The 18,591-nt window shown below is 37.3% G+C and overlaps 1 pseudogene; it reads left to right on the forward strand.

Annotated features, from left to right (window-relative positions):
- The first annotated feature begins 5,539 nt into the window (after positions 1-5,539).
- Positions 5,540-7,942, forward strand: LOC119065776 (ATP-binding cassette sub-family F member 2-like; annotated as a pseudogene).
- The last annotated feature ends 10,649 nt before the right edge of the window (positions 7,943-18,591 follow it).

The following is an 18,591-nucleotide window of genomic DNA, read 5'->3' on the forward strand; positions in this document are numbered from 1 at the left end:
ACAAAATCTTTTTTTAAAAAGGGAAAAAAGAAGTGTAGGAGGCACTAATTAAAATAAAGAACAATTTACAGGGGATCAACAGTGGAGTGGATGAAGCCAAGAACCAAATCAATGATTTGGAACATAAGGAAGAAAAAAATCCAGTAAGTACAGCAAGAAGAAAAAATTCAAAAACATTGAAGATAATGTAAGGAACCTCTGGGACAACTTCAAGTGTTACAATATTTACATCATAGGAGTGCCAGAAGGGGAACAGATAGAGCAAGAAATTAGAAACATATTTGGAAAAATAATAAAAGGAAAGTTTTTTACTTTGGTGAAGGGAATAGACATACAAGTCCAGGAATCCCACAGAATCCCAAACAAGATGGATACAAAGAAGTCCACAACAAGACACATTAAGTTAAAATGCCAAAGGTTAAAGATAAAGGAGAATCTTAGAAGCAGCAAGAGAAAAGTAGATAACTATATACAAAGGAGTTCCCATAAGACTGTCAGCTGATTTCTCAAAAGAAACTTTGCAGGCTAGAAGGAATTGGCAAGAAACATTCAGAGTGATGAAAAGCAGGGATCTACAACCTAGATAATTTAACAAAGCTATCATTTAGAATTGAAGGGCAGATAAAGTGCTTCTCAGACAAGGTAAAGCTAAAGAAGTTCATCATTACCAAACAATTATATGAAATATTAAAATGACTTATTTAAGAAAAATAAGATCAAAACTGTGACCATTAAATTTTAATAAATATGTAACTATGAACAATTGAATCTCAAAAACACACAAGCAAAAAAAAGGAAAACAGAAATAAAATATTAGATATGGAGAATATTCCAATGGTGGCCAGTTGGGAGACATGTCTGGGGGAATGCGGGGAATAGATGAAGGAGTTAAAAAAGTAAAAATTGGTAGGTACAGAATAGGCAGGGGGATGTTAAGAGCAAGTATAGGCGATGGAGTTGTCAGAGAACTTACACAACCCATGGCCATGAACAAAGAAAGGGTAATAGCTGGAGGGAGTGGAGGTGCTGGGAATGGGGCAAAGAGGGAAAAAATGGAACTGTAATAGCATAATCAATTAAAAAAGAAAGAAAAAACATGAATGTGGTTTTTCTTTTCTCATTCATTTTTACTTTCCTTTTCTGGGAAGAATTAATTCCTCTCTTTCCCTTAAATATATATTACAAGCTATAGTCTGACATGATTGTGTTTCCACTTTTCTGTTTTATCAACATCAAAGATGTATCAGTAGCTCCCTAGAAGTAATTTTAACTATTTTGTACCACATTTTGGGTAAGGTTACAAAAGCCCAATCTTAAAAAACAAAGTCAAAATCTCTAAAGGGATAAAGAAGAGAGACTAAGGTTTTCTTCTGTTTCTCTTTCTGCTGTGATATCAAAGAGCAAACAAAACATTTTTTAAATTATCTCACGCTGCATGCATTGCTGCTTCCATAATGTACTTAGTAGGTATGTATATGGATAATTTCAACTAATTTATGAAGTGCAATAATTTTCCTAACAATAAACTGTAATTTACTCTGTAAGTCCACCAAGTCTGTCAAAGCAAATCATGATTTTGGAGCATTATTAAACACTCTGAATATTTTCATAGAAAATAGTGCTTGATTATTTAACACAGGTGTTTCTGTAATTGTGCCACTTTAAGAAAATTGAGTGTTCAATGGCCCTCAAGCACTTCCACCTGTCTAGTGTTTTGGTCTATTATTAGTATACCAAATGAAATTATAAAATGTGTAAAATGTTAACTGATTAAAGACTTGGTTTTGTTTATTCTGATTCCGGTTATACATTTCTTGTCATTACTTTCATGTTAAGCATATTTACACCCCCCTGAAAATAAAGTTAAACTTGGTAATGATATATTTAGCAAGAGATACAGGTGTTGTATTCAAATTAAGACCTTGATTTTAAGGAACAAATAGTTTTTCATTCCATAAATCAAGTCTTGAAGAATAAAGCAAGACAGAAAGCAAATGGGCTATAGCAGCAACATACTTTCATGCTATACTGTTCTAAACAATGGATGTAATTATAGTTCATTGCCATGCGTTAAATGATTTTTGAAATCATTCAAAGGCATTTTTTTCTTCATAATATATCTGCTTTTTACTGTTTTTTATTGTTGTTCAAGTACAGTTTTCTACCTTTCGCCCCCACCCCTCCTCACTACCCCAGCCCTTCCTATCACCCCATCCCACCACCCCATCTCCTTCCCCCGTTTCCACCCTCCCTTGTTATTGTCCATATGTCCTTTAAAATTGTTCCTGTGAACCCTTCACCCTTTTCTTCCATTATCCCCTTCCCTCTCCCCTCTGGTCACTGTCAGCCTGTTCTCAATTTCAAATGCATTATTTGAGCACAAATAGGCAGGGAGAGAGGAGGGTGTGTTGCCTTATATTGTGCTATGAGAAAATGCAAAACAGAAGCAGAGTAAGATTAGGTCCCTGACCACTCAAAAACTACCATCTAGTTTGGAGTGCAAAACTAAATGAGGAACAATTAGCAAACAAGTGGATACTAAAGTTTCACAAATGAGGAGAAACTGAAGGTGAAATTTAGAAAACTTGAACAGAAAAATATTTTCTGGGAGAGGGAGCAATTAGCACTAGCAAGGGCTTGGAGGCAGTAATAAACAAAGTCCTTGAAAATTTAGTTTGAGAGCCTGGAAATGAGATACCAACTTTGCTGCTTTTAAAAGGTTTAATTTTAGTAATTTTTATTATCTTTTATTTCTTAGCATTTAAAAATTTTCAATATAGTTTTTTATTTGTCTTATGGATGATTTGGACATGCATTTTTCATTTCTGAAACTATCAGTGCCCTTTCTTTCTTTTTCTGTTATTGATTATTTATCTCCAACTTAATTGCACTATCATTGGAAATTAATCTGTATGATATCAATTCTCTGAAATTTTTGATAGCTTCTTTATATTTAATATGTATTAAGCTTTCATGAATGTGTTCTTATGAAGAAAAGGCATACATATCTTCTAACTATCCACTTCAGGATTTTCTCTATATATGTCCATTAAATGAAATGTACTAATTATATTGTCTAAATCTTCTATAGTTTAATTAAACTCTGTCTCCTTAACATACCAATTGAGAAAAGTTTGTTGAAACCTTGCACTATAATGATAGATTTGAATATCTCTCCCTGAAGTTTTATCCATTTTTGCTTTATAAATCTTGAAGCTATTTTATTAGTTACATGCACATAATATATTTTATTATCTTCTAGTGAGCCTCTTTAACTCCAATAATATTTATCCTAAAGTATCTTTTGTATGGCATTAATATAGCCATGCCAAACTTATTTAAAATGTGTTAGTACATCTTTGTATTTATCTGGTATGTATTTTCAAACTTTTTACTTTTAAAGTTTTTGTGTTTTTATGTATTAGTGTATAGCTTGTAAATAGTACTTTTTACCACTCAGTCTTTTAATTAGTGAGTTTCATTTAGTAACATTTATTGACTTACTGACATATTTGAACTTGAACTTGTCTCTATAAGCTTTATACTTCCCCTACTTGTAATGAGCTTTAAAAAAATAGAGCAAATTAATATCAATGTTTCGAGGACATCTGAACATTTTAACCTTAATCACCCCCTTCTGACTTCCGCAATATTGTTTTTCATTTCACACATTTTGTTAATAATAATTTACTATTTTTTTATAAGGGCATCTGCTTATATACTATGTGCCATTGTTTTCTTTGGCTTCCATTCATGTTTTTGTATCAAAAATTACTTCTCTGGTCACTTTTTTTGCTGTCTGAAAAGCATCCGTCAGAAGTTTTTTTGTTAATAGTCTGTTGGTGATGAACTATATCATTTTTGGTTTATTTCCAAATAAGTTTTTTCCATTCTTATTATTTAAAAATAATTTTCTGGGTACACCATTATATATAAACAATGATTTTCACAGCAGTTTTAAAATACAGGGTCTGCCCTGGCTGGTGTACCTTTAGTGGATTGAGTGAGGGCCTGTGAACCAAAGTGTTGTAGTTCGATTCCCAGTCAGGGCACATGCCTGGGTTGCAGGCCAGTTCCCTGCAAGGGACGCATGAGAGGCAACCATACATTGATATTTCTCTCCCTCTCTCCTTTCCTTCCCCTCTAACTACAAATAAATAAAATCTTTTAAAAAATAAAATAAAATACAGGGTCTGGCAGAAGTAACACCTGCTTGAATGTGGTTGGTAGGTTAATAAAATAGGTGTAATCATTTATGCTTTTAATCTGAACATTTCACCTAAAATTTCATATGGTGTGCTTGAGTGTGATATTGTTATGTTACAGAATTACATGTTTATGATTTTGTAATAAGAGGTTTTGTAATTAAAAAGGGGTATTATTTGTGCTGGACCCTATCTTATTCTATTCTCCTGGATTGCATTGGTATACTTGAGAAGTCCCCCAAAAAGAAGAAGTCTGCTACTATCCTAATTATCATTCCTTTGTGGTGTTTCTTCCCCTGGATTTTTGTAAATATTTTCAACTGATGTTTTGCAGGTGCACTACAATATCCCTACATGTGTATTTTTTAATATTGCTTGGTGTCTCAGATCTTGTATCTGTGAATTCAAGGTTTTTTAAAATTAGTTCTGAAATATTTCCATCCATTATTTCTTTAACTAAAATTCTTCTCTATTTTCCATATTATTTTCTTCTGGTATAGTTATTTGTATTAGACTTTCTCCTTTTATTCTACATGTTTCTAAAAATCTCCTTGTCTCAACTCACTAGGAGTAATATCATCTCAGTCACTATTTTTTCTTTTAAATGGTTTATAATCTACTCTAAAACCTATTCAGTGACTTCTTAGCTATTTTGTCATTTCTAAATGTTATATCTGGCAATTTATCAAATGTTACTGGCCATTTTATAATCTTTTATTGTTTGCTCAATTATACATGATCTTTTATATCATTAAACATTTCATACACAGTTATGTGTATGAAGCTCTTGAAAGTCTAAATCTATTATTCCTAAGTGAAACAGTGAATTCAGTATTTTTAAGCCATTTAAACTGCCCTTCAAAAGCAAAGTCAATGGACAAAATCTACCAAGTATGGAAGAGGTAAGGAAATAATATATATTAGTTTTTCTGAAGAAACGTAATGAGATAACAACCCAAGTCAACGAAGACTTGGAGATGACTGGAGAAACTACAACAAAGGGTAAGCATTGAAAATATTTGACAGTAAACATAAGAGTAAAAATCATAGGGTGAATCACAGAGAATAAACACAATAAAATTATACATGTCCTAATAACGATGAAAGAATAGAACATAACTATAAGAATCAGAAACTGAAGAAAGAGAGCAGAGACAGGAGGCAGAACAGCTTTACTGAGTGTCTTATCTTTAACAGCTAGGAGTCAATATCAATTAAAATAAATTGGAAAGCAAGGAGGGGTCTAAGGAGTAGCTGTTGTGACAAAGGCCAAATAATGAGGTTTAGCTCCCTGAAAGAACTCTACTAGACATCTACCAATGTGGTACATCACCATGCCCTCTCACCTGGCCAAGAATAAAGCATCCAAAAAGAAGGAAGCTATTAGAGCATGACAGTGGCTCAGAAAGAGACTTGAAGAAAATGGAAATGCTGTCACAAAACCACAGATGGAAGAGGCAAAAATAAGGTAAATGGCCAAGACAGTAAAGAAGTAGATCTTCTGAGCAAGGAACTAGAAAACTTAGAGATGAAGAATGCTGCTGCTTGAGCAGTCACTGGCATCCTTGTGTCTCACCCCAATAAAACTGGCATTCACATTCTCAACCTCTCCCTTACCTTTCATAGTCAAGTGCTTCTCTGTAATAGCAATATGGAATTAAAGTCAAGCTGTATTGTGGCCTCATTGGTTTAAATAGAGTTAAAATGTCCATACTTCTTTCTGTTATTGGGAAATGTTAATTGCTCATCCCTGAGAATATCAGCATCTACCATCCGACCTGGGAGATGCCCCCTAGTGACAAGACATCATTGCACTGTGTAATGGGAGTCAACACAGAGTGGGCCGTGCTGCAGAGGAAGGCCGAGTGGCTGGCTCACAAGGATGCAGAGTGTGAAAAGCTCATGGAACTCTATGAGCATCTGGAGGAACTGGATGCTGAAAAGATGGAGATGAGGCCTTGTGGATCCTACAAGGACTGGGTTTCAGTCTTGCCATGCAGCACAAGAGAGTAAAAGATTTCATTGGGAGCTGGAAGATGAGGGGTGCCATTGCCAGAGCCCTCTTCATTCAGCCTTTCAGGCTGCTCCTAGACAAGCCCACTCATCATCTGTACCTCAATTCTTTTGGGTGGTTAGAAGAGAATCTAAAAGCTTTTAAGTGCACCCTGGTCCTCATCTCCCATTCCCAGGACTTTCTGAATTGTGTTTGCACCAACATCATTCACATGCACAACAAGAAACTGAACTATTCTATGGGTGATTGTGATGAATATGTGAAGACATATCTGGAGCTGGAGAATCAGCTGAAGAGATTTCACTGGAAGCAAGATCAGATTGCTCACATGAAGAACTACATTGCTAGGTTCGGTCATGGCAGTGCTGAGGTTAACCTGCATGCCCAGAACAAGGAGAATACAGAAAATGATAGTATCAGGACTGACAAGGCTGTGAGCAACAAGATATTGTCATTTTACTTCCCACTATGGGGTAAGATTCCACCTGTCATTATGGAGTAGAATGACAGCTTCAAGTATACAAAAGATGGGCCTTGCATCTACAACATTCTAGAATTTGGTATTGATCTTGACATAAAAGTACTTTTGGTAGGGCCCAATGGAGTGGAGAAGTCATCTCTTCTGAAGCTGCTAATTTGAGAGCTACTATTAATAGACAGGATGATACAAAAATACTCTCAAATCAAGGTAGTCAGCATTTATAAAAGCCCCTTGACTTAGAATGTAGGGGACTGGTTTGTTTTGGTTTGGCAAATGTGACTCAGCTCTGTATGGAAAACCTACAGAAGCAAGGTGGTGGGCAGGAGCCAGACCTTCAAATCGAGTTTTCCCATGGGAATCAGGCTTAGAAAATGCACACAGATTGTTATTATGGCTTGCTCTTGCTAAAACTCCATCACCCTGTTCTAAAATAACAAATGTGTATTGTCTATCTTCAAGGTAATATCCAAAGCCTGTATGACTTTTCCCAAGGACAGAGCTAATCAGCTCATCGCCATTCCCCTCTGCATATTATTTTCATTTTCTTGATTGTACCTAGAATGTAGACAATAATATCTAGGTAATAGATAATAAATCTTTCTCTGATGTAAGACCCGAAGAAAACAGTAAAATCCTGTCTAGGCAAGGGTTGGGGCACTCCCCTCTTGAGAGACTGGCCGAGGCATCTGTAGGCACTCTCCCCTTGAGAGAGTAATTGTGCTGTTCCCTTTTTCTCCACAGGATTGTTGTCACTTGTGCATTTATTCTCGTCATCAGTCACAAGAGGCGGACTCTGCAGGCCAGACTCGTCTTTGGAGTACACAATGAAGTGCTATCCAGAGATTAAGGAGAAAGAAGAAATGAGAAAAATCATTGGGCAATATGGTCACACTAGGAAACAGCAGTTGAGCCTGACTGGGAACCTGTCTGAGGGGCAGGAGTGCTGAGTGTGTCTGGCCTGGGTGGCCAGGTAGAACCCCATGTACTGTTCCTGGACAAGCCCACAATCACCTGAATGTTGAGACCATCAGCATCTTGGTAGATGCTATCAATGAGTTTGATTGTGGTATGATGCTGGTCAGCCATGATATTAGGCTCAGTCAGCAGGTCACACAAGAAATCTGGGTCTTCAAGAGGCAGAAAATCAACAAGTGTATTGGAGACATGGCCTTCAAGGAAGACCTCAAGTTTAACCTGGTTGGCCAGGAGCCTCGGATTATCAGGAGGACCCACAATGTATGAGCTCCTGCCTTGTCCAGGCAAAGTAGAATCCCTGCGGAAATAGTTCTGCATTGCTGCAATACATCTTCCCAGCCCCTCCCTTGTCCCTACCTACCATAGCTGAACTCTGTGATCCTATCTGTAGCTGGAGAATACTTGTCCTTCCCATTATATTTATGTCTGGACTCAGATGGCTGTTCCCACCAGCCCCTTGCTTATTCCTGACACCAAGTGATGCAGTCAGAAGCATCTGAGAGTTAACAGATGGGTCCACACCCTGATTGGCCCATGAAGGAGCTTAGGATCCTGATTTTCTGTTTTTTGATGATGTTGGAGGAATACCCCTCAGCCTACCACCTCCATTCCTTTGTGCTTTTTATTTTGAGCTCTGGATCAGGGGCTTCATCCTGATTTTTTTAAAGATTTTATTTATTTATTTATTTATTTATTTATTTATTTGTTTGTTTATTTATTTATTTATTTATTTGTGTTTGTTTGTTTATTTTTAGAGAGGAGAAGGGAAGAAGAAAGACAGGGAGAGAAACATCAATGTGTGGTTGCCTCTGAGGTGCCTGGCCCGCAACCCAGACATATTCTTGGACTGGAAATCAAAACGGTGACCTTTGGTTCACAGGCCCACACTTAATCCACTGGGCTACAACAGCCAGGGCTGGTTTTTAAATAATTATTTAACAGTATGAGTTTTAGACCTGTGTGACATCTACAAAGAGTAACATTTTAAAAAGAAGCAAAAAATAAATAATTTAAAATTTGGTAATCAAGTAATAGAATAAAGTTGTACACCAAGGAGTGAGGGGTCAATAGCTTGAGTGACCATATATGCCTCTGAAGGAAGGAGTATTTTATCATAGATTAGAATTTCTGGTGCATAGTAATAATGAAAAGTGGACATGTTGTCACTTTTGTTATTGTTTTTAAGTTCCTTATAGACAATATACTTCCTTATTGTTATACCTAGGATAGACCATTCCCACTGTTCCTCATGATATGCCAGCAGTAGTTGAATAAGTCTGTCAAACACTACATAAGAAAGTAATAAAAATATAACACTACTAACTAAACTGTATTGCTGAGAGGATGAAGAGGAAGTGAGGAGGAAAAGGAGATATATTAATTTTATCATTGCTTCCAGTATAAAACTAACATACACAGTTTGAAAAAATAGAGGACCAAGATCATACACAAAGTCATTATAAATGTAATTACTTTTACTTGAACAAAATACAAACTTTAAAGTATCAAATGATCTATGAATAAAAAAATAAAGCAAAGCAATCTGACACACTTTTCACTTTACTGTTAAAAACAAAAAAAAGTAGATCCAAACTGGGGACAGAATGGCTAGCTGGCAGCTCCCTTCATCTGCTGCCAGTACTGGATCAGATATGAAGTTATATCTGACACAGACCAAATATGAAATCATAACACAGAGCGGAGAGTGAGTGAAAACATTTGTGAGTGGGCACATATGCATACTAGAGTGTGGGGGATGCACAGGAGGATGCAGGAGCCAGGGTACTCCAGGGGAACAATGGCCCAGGCTTTCTACTTGGATCACCACCACTGCACAGCCCAGCACTGCTGCCTGCACAAAGTCAGGGCAACTGTAGATCAGCTCAGGACCCATGAACTACCAGGAAGGTGAGAAAAGTCCTGGGAGGTGTAGGTCCAGAAACAGCATGAGGGGGAAAGGCAGGCCCTGGGATGAAGATCTCTGGAGGAAGCAGGGTCAGCACACCACCACTGCCTTGCACTATTGTATGGCTATGGGGCCTTTCCCAATGCCATATGGAAAATACTCAGAGAGAAATTCTATCTAAAACTTTTGGAGGATCTGAAAGGAGGTGGGCAGCCCTAACCTTGAAAGACTGTGTCTAGGGTAGAGGGAGTGGGTGGAGAACAGAACCACTAGCAACTGGGGCTACAGTGTAGGGGCCATACAGAAACTATCTTAAAATGAGAGCTGAGGCAAGACCCTAGGCTTCTCAGGGACCAGACCTCCCATGCCAGTGCATGTGGAGGGGTTGGGGGGGGTGCAGTGGCTTTGCTAACCAAAAACTCATAGGCAGAGAATACACTGAAAGAATGGTAGGACCCAACCCAGAATGGCTAGTCAGTAGAGGGAAGGTCACAGTGCAGAATTCAGGCCAGACCTCCTGTGAGAGTGGCAGGTTGGGTCTGGAAGGCAGGAGATAAAAGCCTTCCAGTTGTTGCAGTCAGCCAGAGGCTTTCACAGAGAGGTGAACCAACCCCCACCTGTGGGATTAAGGGCTCTGAAGATTGATGAAGACAGGCTCAGGAGTTTCCTACTGCATGCATTTCTTCAAAGGGAAGAGGAAAAAAACACTAATAGGACCCTTCACCAGACACTACTCGCCAGATACTACATGTTACACAGCTCCTTGGGCCTTGATTTACTAAACTCAGCAAAACAGAGACAGGCACAACAAGGAGTTATCTCCTCTCCAGCTGTTTAACATTCATTCATATCCTTCAAGTTTTGGGCATAAGATGGCACCAGGTTTTATAATATAGTTTATTTCAAATCTCATATATTTCTCTTCCCTTCTCTTACTCCATACTACCTCCTTCCTGCCTCTTCACATTTTTGCTTTAAATTCGATTTTCTCTCTTGCTATGATTGTACCATCTGCACTGTAACTATTGCTCCCTCTCCAGCCTCTCAAATCATTTGTGATAGTCATTAGTCATCTCAAATCCCTTCTTTCATATTTTTCAAAATTATTTTATTATTGTTCAATTACAGTTGTCTGCATTTACCCCTCCCCACATGCACCCCAAATCCTTTCTCCTGTTCTTAACTACTCTTATTCTCTCTCCACCTTTATCAAATTTTGCTCCTAGGTTGTGGATAACATGGTTGTTGTTACAGTTCTTCAATCTTATTGCTAGATAGAGACTATTTTTTGTATTTCAAATTTCAAATTCCACTGTTCCCCTCTCCTACTCCATTTTGCCTTTCTCATGCCCTTTCCTTTGTTTATTTTAAACATTATTTTTCCCTGTCTTAGTTGGGTTTTCATCCTGCACTCTTAGTACTCCTTCCCCCTCTATTCTCTCAAAATAACTTCTTTTTCCTCTAGACATCCCTTAAGCTCTTGTCTTTACTTTTGCCCTCTTATTCCCATCTAGGTATATAAATGTTAGCTATGTTGGATGTTGATAGTTCTGTGATGAAGCTTTTTCTGCAAGTAAGCCCATAGTATATGTATGTATGTATGTATATATATATATATATATATATATATATATATATATAATCTTGTTGTTGTGGTTGTCTGTTCTCTCTCCCCCCACTACGACCATGATCAGGATCAAGACAAGGATGTCCACATTCACTTTTGTATGTGTGTGTGTGTGTGTGTGTGTGTGTGTGTATTCTTTAAATTTTGCTTTTAACCTAATGCTATACACTACCCCTTTCTTACTCCCTTCCACCTTCCCTCCTCCCTTTTTTAGTTACAAAGTAAATATCATTTTCTTTCCTACTTTGCCTTGTCTCCCTTACTCTTATTATCATCCCTCCCTCCACCCTCACAAAATATCTTTTCTTTCAGTTAGTCATCTTATTTTTGTCCTTTCTTGTAATACTTTTAATCTCTTTGCATCTTTATTAATATTGGCTCATTTGCTGTTTGCAGTGCAAATTTCTAGAAACATATAATCCCACAAAACTGAATCAAGAAGGATAAAACTTGACTAGACAAATAACAGCAAGTAAAATGAAAGAAGTAATCAAAAAACTCCTGGCACATGAAAGCCCTGCATATGATGGCTTCACAGGAGAATTTTGTCAAATATTTAGTGAAGAGCTAACACCCATTCTTCTCAAACTATTCCGAAATATTAAAGAACAATGAAGACTCCCAAACACTTTTTGTGAGGCTACTACTACCCTAATTTCAAAACCAGGTAAATATGCAACAAAGAAAGAAAACTACAGGCCAATACTGCTGATGAACATAGATGCTACAATCTTCAACAAAACATTGGCAAACTGAATCTGGCAAATCATTAAAAGATCATACACCATGACCAAGTGAGAGTCATCTGAAGGATGCAAGGATGGTATAATATTCAAAAATCAATAAACATAATATATTGAATAAAAAATGAAATACAAAAATCACATGATCATATCAATAGATGCTGAAAAAGAATTTGACAGTACCCATTTATGGTAAAATATTCAATAAAGTGGGAGTAGAGGGAGTATACTTTAAAATAATAAAGGTCATGCATGAGAAACCTACAGTCAACATTATACTCAATGGGCAAAACTAAAAGTTTTCCCCCTGAGATTGGGATCAAGATAAGGATGTCTACATTCACTTTTATTCAACATAGTGTTGGAAGTTCTAGCCACAGAGATCAGAAAAGAAGAAGAAATAAAAGTCATCCAAATTGGAAAGAAATAAAATTGTCAATGTTTGCTGATGGCATGATTGTGTACATAGGAAATCCTACAGACTCCACCAAAAACAACTTGAACTCATAAGTGATTTTGGAAAAACAGAAGGATACAAAGACAATACTCAGAAGTCAAAGGCATTTTAGTACACCAACAATAAAATAGCAGTGACAGAAATTAGGGAAACATATTTACTATACCAAAAAGAAAATAAAATTATCTAGGCAGAAATGTAACCAAGGAAGTAAATGACCTGTACTCAGAAAACTACACAATACTGAAGAAAGAAATTAAGGAAGGCACAAATAAACGGAAGTATATACTCTGAGCATGGATTGGAAGAATTAATATCATTAAAATGTCCATAATACCCAAAGTAATTTATATGTTTAATGCAATCCCTATTAAAATACCAAAGACATATTTGGTAGATATGAAACAAATATTTCAAAAATTTATTTTTTTTCTTTCTTTAAATTTATTTAGTTATTTTTTATTTATTATTCTTTTTAATTTTATTTAGTTATTTTTCAAGTACAGTTTTTTTGTCTTATTTTTTTAATAATTAATTTTATTTAGTTATTTTTCAAGTACAGTTTTTTGTCTATTTTTCCCATCCCAGCCTCCTCCGCCCCTTGCTCCCCACCTCCCTCCCATTTCCACCCCCCTTAGCTCTTGTCCCTGCGTCCTTCCTATTTGTTCCTCCAAATCCCTCCCCCTTTTTCCCCTTAACTTCCCTTCCTTTTCCCCTCTGGTCACTATCCCCTTGTTCTCTATTTCAGTGTCTTTGTTTTTTTTTTTCTGCTTGCTTGTTTGTTTTGTTGTTTAGCTTCCTGTTAAAGGTGAGATCATATGGTATTTGTCTTTCAGCACCTGGCCTATTTCACTCAGCATAATGCTTTCCAGTTCCATCCATGTTGTTGCAAAAGGTAGTAGCTCCTTCTTTCTCTCTGCAGCATAGAATTCCATTGTGTATATGTACCACAATTTTTTGATCCATTCATTTACTGAGGGGAATCTAGGTTGCTTCCAACTCTTGGCTATTGTAAATTGTGCTGCTATGAACATTGTGGTGCATAGGTTCTTTGACATTGATGTTTTAGGATTCTTAGTATATAATCCCAGCAGTGGAATTGCTGGGTCAAAAGGCAGGTCGATTTTTATTTTTCTGAGAAAATTTCATACTGTTTTCCATAATGGTTGTACCAGTCTGCAATCCCACCAACAGTGACCTAAGGACCCCTTTTCCCCACAACCTCTCCAACATTTGTTGTTTGTTGCTTTGTTTATGATAGCCATCCTGACTGGTGTAAAGTGGTATCTCTTTGTGGTTTTAATTTACATCTCTCTGATAGCTAATGATATTGAGCATCTCTTCATGTGTCTCTGAATGTTCTGTATGTTCTCCTAGGAGAAGTGTCTGTTCAAGTCCTTTTCCCATTTTTTAATTGGGTTGGGTGTCTTCTTAGAGTGGAGTCTTGTGAGTTCTTTGTATATTTTGGAGATTAAACCTTTGTCTGAGGTATCATTGGCAAATATGTTTTCCCATACAGTTGGTTGTCTTGCTAATTTAATAATGTTTTCTTTAGCCACGCGGAAGCTTTTTATTTTGATGAGATCCCATTTGTTTATTCTTTCCTTTACATTCCTTGCTCTAGGGGACATATCAGTAAAGAAGTTGCTGCGTGAAATATCTGAGATTTTCTTGCCAATGTTCTCCTCTAGGACTTTAATAGTGTCATGACTTACATTTAAGTCTTTTATCCACCTTGAATTTATTTTGGTGTATGGTGTAAGTGTGTGCTCAAGTTTCATTTTTTTACATGTAGCTGTCCAGTTCTCCCAACACCATTTGTTGAAGAGGCTATCTTTACTCCATTTTATGTTACTGCACCATTTGTCAAATATTAATTGACTGTAGAGAGTTGGGTTTATTTCTGGGTTCTCTGTTCTGTTCCATTGGTCTATGTGCCTGTTTTTATGCCAGTACCAGGCTGTTTTGATTACAGTGGCCTTGTAATAGAGTTTGATATAAGGTATTGTGATCCCCCCTACTTTGTTCTTCTTTCTCAAAAGAGCAGCTGCTATTCGGGCTCGTTTATGGTTCCAAATAAATTTTTGAAGTGTTTGTTCTATGTCTGTGAAATATGCCATTGGTACTTTAATAGGTATTGCATTGAATCTGTATATTGCTTTGGGTAGTATGAACAGTTTGATGATGTTAATTCTTCCAATCCATGAACAAGGTATATGTTTCCATTTGTTTGTGTCTTCCTTGGTTTTGTTCTTCAGGGCTGTGTAGTTTTCTGCATACAGGTTTTTTACCTCCTTAGTTAGGTTTATTCCCAGATATTTTATTTTTCTTTTTGCTATATCGAATGGGATTTTTTTCCTTGATTTCTGCTTCTGCTGATTCAGTGTTGGTATACAAAAATGCCTTTGATATCTGGATATTGATTTTGTATCCTGCTGTTTGCCAAAATCATTAATTAGTTCTAGCAGTTTTTGGGTAGAGTCTATAGGTTTTCCATGTATACTATCATGTCATCTGCAGTGACAGTTTTGCTTCCTCCTTTCCTATTCAGATGCCTTTTATTTCCTTTTCTTGCCTGATCGCTGTGGCTAAAACTTCCAATACTATATTGAATAGAAGTGGTGAAAGTGGACAACTTTGTCTTGTTCCTGATCTTAGTGGAAAAGCTTTTAGTTCTTTCCCTTTGAGTATGATATTGGCTATAGGTCTCTCATATATGGCCTTTATTATTTTGAGAAATGCTCCCTGCATTCCCACTTTGCTGAGTGTTTTTATCATAAATGGGTGTTGTACCTTATCGAAAGATTTTTCTGCGTCTATTGATATGATCATGTGATTTTTGCCTTTGCTTTTGTTTATGTGATGTATTACATTTACTGTTTGCGAATATTGAACCATCCTTGCATCCCTGGGATGAATCCCACTTGGTCATGGTGTATGATCTTTTGGATATATTGTTGGATGAGATTTGCCAATATTTTGTTGAGGATTTTAGCATCTATGTTCATCAGTGGTATTGGCTTGAAGTTTTCTTCCTTGGTTTTGTCTCTATCTGGTTTTGGAATTAAGATGATGGTGGCTTCATAAAAAGAATTTGGGAGTTTTCCATCCTTCTGGATTTTCTGGAATAGTCTGTGGATAATAGGGGTTAGCTCTTCCTTAAATGCTTTGTAGAATTCTCCTGTGAAACCATCTGGTTCAGGGCTTTTATGTGATAAGAATTCTTTGATTACTGCTTCAATTTCTTTTGCTATTATTGGTGTATTTAGATTTTCTGCTTCTTTTTCACTGAGTTATGGAAGATTGTATTTTTCAAGAAATGTGTCCATTTCCCCTAGGTTTTCAAATTTCTTGGCATACAGTCTTCATAGTAATTTCTTACAATCTCTTCTATTTCTGTGGTATCAGTTGTAATCTCTCCTCTTTCATTTCTGATTATGTTTATTTGTGTCCTCTCTCTTCTTTTCTTGATGAGCCTACTTAAAGGCTTGTCTCTTTTGTTTACCTTCTCAAAGAACCAACTCCTGGATTCATTGATTCTTATGATTGTACTTTTAGTTTCTATGTCATTTAGTTCTGCTCTAATCTTGGTTGTTTCCTTTCTTCTGCTAGCTCTGGGCTGTGTTTGTTCTTGTCCCATGAGTTCTTGCAGGTGTAGGGTTAGGTTGTTTGTTTGAAATGTTTCTATCTTCTTTAGGTAGGCCTGCATTGCTATAAACTTCCCTCTCAGGACTGCCTTTGCTGTGTCCCATAAGTTTTGGGTTGTGGTGAGATCATTTTCATTTGTTTCCAGAAACGTTTTGATTTCTTCCCTAATTTTATTCTTCACCCATTTGTTGTTTAATAGCATACCATTCAGTCTCCATGATTTGGGGTGCTTTGGGTTTTTTTCTTTGAAGTTGGTTTCTAATTTCAGTCCCTTGTGGTCAGAGAAGATGCTTGGTATGATTTCAATTTTCTTGAATTTGTTGAGGCTCGTTTTGTGTCCTATCATGTGGTCTATCTTTGAAAATGTTCCATGTCCATTTGAAAAGAATGTGTATTTAGGTTCCTTGGGATGAATGGCTCTATATATATCAGTTAAGTCCATTTCATCTAGGGTGTTATTTAATGCCACAATATCTTTGTTGATAATTTGTTTGGAAGATCTGTCCGTTTTTGATAATGGGGTGTTCAAATCCCTTACTATAATTGTGTTGCTGTCAATATCTTTCTTGAAGTCCTCTAGGATTTTCTTGATATATTTGGGTGCCCCTATGTTTGGTGCATATATGTTTACAATGTTAATGTCTTCTTGGTGGATTCTTCCCTTGAGTATAATGAAGTGACCTTCTGGGTCTCTCTTTACGGCCTTTTTTTTGAAGGCTATTTTGTCCGATATGAGAATTGCTACCCCAGGTTTTTTCTCTTTCCCGTTTGCTTGCAAAATTTGTTTCCAGCCTTTCACTTTTAGTCTGTGATGGTCTGTTGTCCTGAGGTGGGTCTCTTGTAGGGAGCATATGTGTGCCTCATGCTTTCTTATCCATTGAGCTATTCTGTGTCTTTTGAATGGAGCATTTAATCCATTTATGTTTAAGGTTATTATTGATAGGTACTTATTCATTGCCATTCTTGTACCTGTGTTCCTCTCTGTCTCCCTCTTATCCTTCCTTCCCTTAAAGCAGTCCTTTTAGTATTTCTTGTAGAGCTGGTTTGGTGGAGGCGTATTCTTTTAGGCTTCTTTTGTCTTGGAAGCTCTTCATTTGGACATCTATCTTGATTGAGAGCCTTGCTGGGTAAAGGAGCCTTGGTTGTAGGCCTCTGGTTCTCATTACTTGGAATATTTCTTGCCATTCTCTTCTTGCTTGAAGTGTTTCCATTGAGAAGTCAGTAGCTAACCTTATTGGGGCTCCCTTGTATGTTATTTCTTTTTTCTCCCTTGCTGCCTTTAAGATTCTGTCTTTGTCTTGGAATTTTGCCATTTTGATGATGATGTGTCTTGAAGTGGGCCTCCTTGGGTTCCTATTGATTGGGACTCTCTGTGATTCCTGGATTTGTGAGACTTTTTCTCTTATCAAATTAAGGAAATTTTCTCTCATTACTCATTCAAATACGTTTTCTATCCCTTATTCTTCTTCTTCTCCTTCTGGTATTCCTATTATTCGGATATTATTACGTTTCATATTGTCTTGCATTTCTCTTAATCCCTCTTCATTCTTTCTGAACCTCTTTTCATTTTCTTGCTCTTTCTGTGAGATGATTTCTACCTTGTCCTGCAACTCACTAATCCTATCATCCACTTCATTTATCCTACTTTGGAAACTTTCTACTGTGTTCTTCAATTCGGAAATTGTATTCTTCATTTCCTCTTGTCACTTGCTGATAGTTTTCATTTCCTTTTTCATGTTGATGTAGTTTGCAGAGAGATCATTGTTGTTCCCCTGTAGTTTCTGGTAGTTCACTGTGAGCTCTTTGGACTTCGTAACAACCAGTGCTTTGAATTCACTATCTGATAGTTGATCAGCCTCTATTTCATCTAACATTCTTTCTGAAGTTTCTGCTTTTTGTTTCATTTGGGGATTGTTTCTTTGTCTTCCCATTGTTTGAGACTCTTCTTGTTAGTCTCTGCTTCTAAAATTGATCTGTTCTGAAACCCTGGTTTTATGGTGTAAACTTCTGTGGTATGATCCTTTTGACATTCAGTGGTGCAGTCTCCTTGAAGATTCTTGATGTTCTTCGTCTCCACCTACACTCACGCTGGTCCTCGCGCTGGTCCCTGTGTTGTTCACCTACCACTGCTGAATTTCCCGCTCTAGTAGCCACCTCTTCAAGCACCCAGGCCCATTACTACAGCACTGGCACAGAGTCTGGGAAAGTCCCGGCTCCCGTATCTGGCTCTCTCTGCCACCAGGGCCGTCACAGGGGCTTGGAGTGTCCCGGTTTCCGTACCTGACTCCCCGGCGTCTAGTCCTGTCTCTATGGCAGTAGCACAGAGGCTTAGAAGGTCCCAACTCCCATACCTGATTCCCCAGTGTCCAGTCCCGTTACTATATCAGAGGTACAGGGGCTGAGAACGTCCCGGTTCCAGTATCTGGCTCTCTCTGCTGCCCAGGGCCGTCTCAGGGGTTTGGAGTGTGCCGGTTCTGGTACCTGACTCCCCAGCGTTCAGTCCAGTTGCTATGGCAGTGGCACAGGGGCTGAGGA

This window comes from Artibeus jamaicensis, unplaced genomic scaffold, assembly GCF_021234435.1.
Source record: "Artibeus jamaicensis isolate MK-2021 breed Jamaican fruit bat unplaced genomic scaffold, CSHL_Jam_final scaffold_461, whole genome shotgun sequence".
In the NCBI taxonomy this organism is placed as follows: domain Eukaryota; kingdom Metazoa; phylum Chordata; class Mammalia; order Chiroptera; family Phyllostomidae; genus Artibeus; species Artibeus jamaicensis.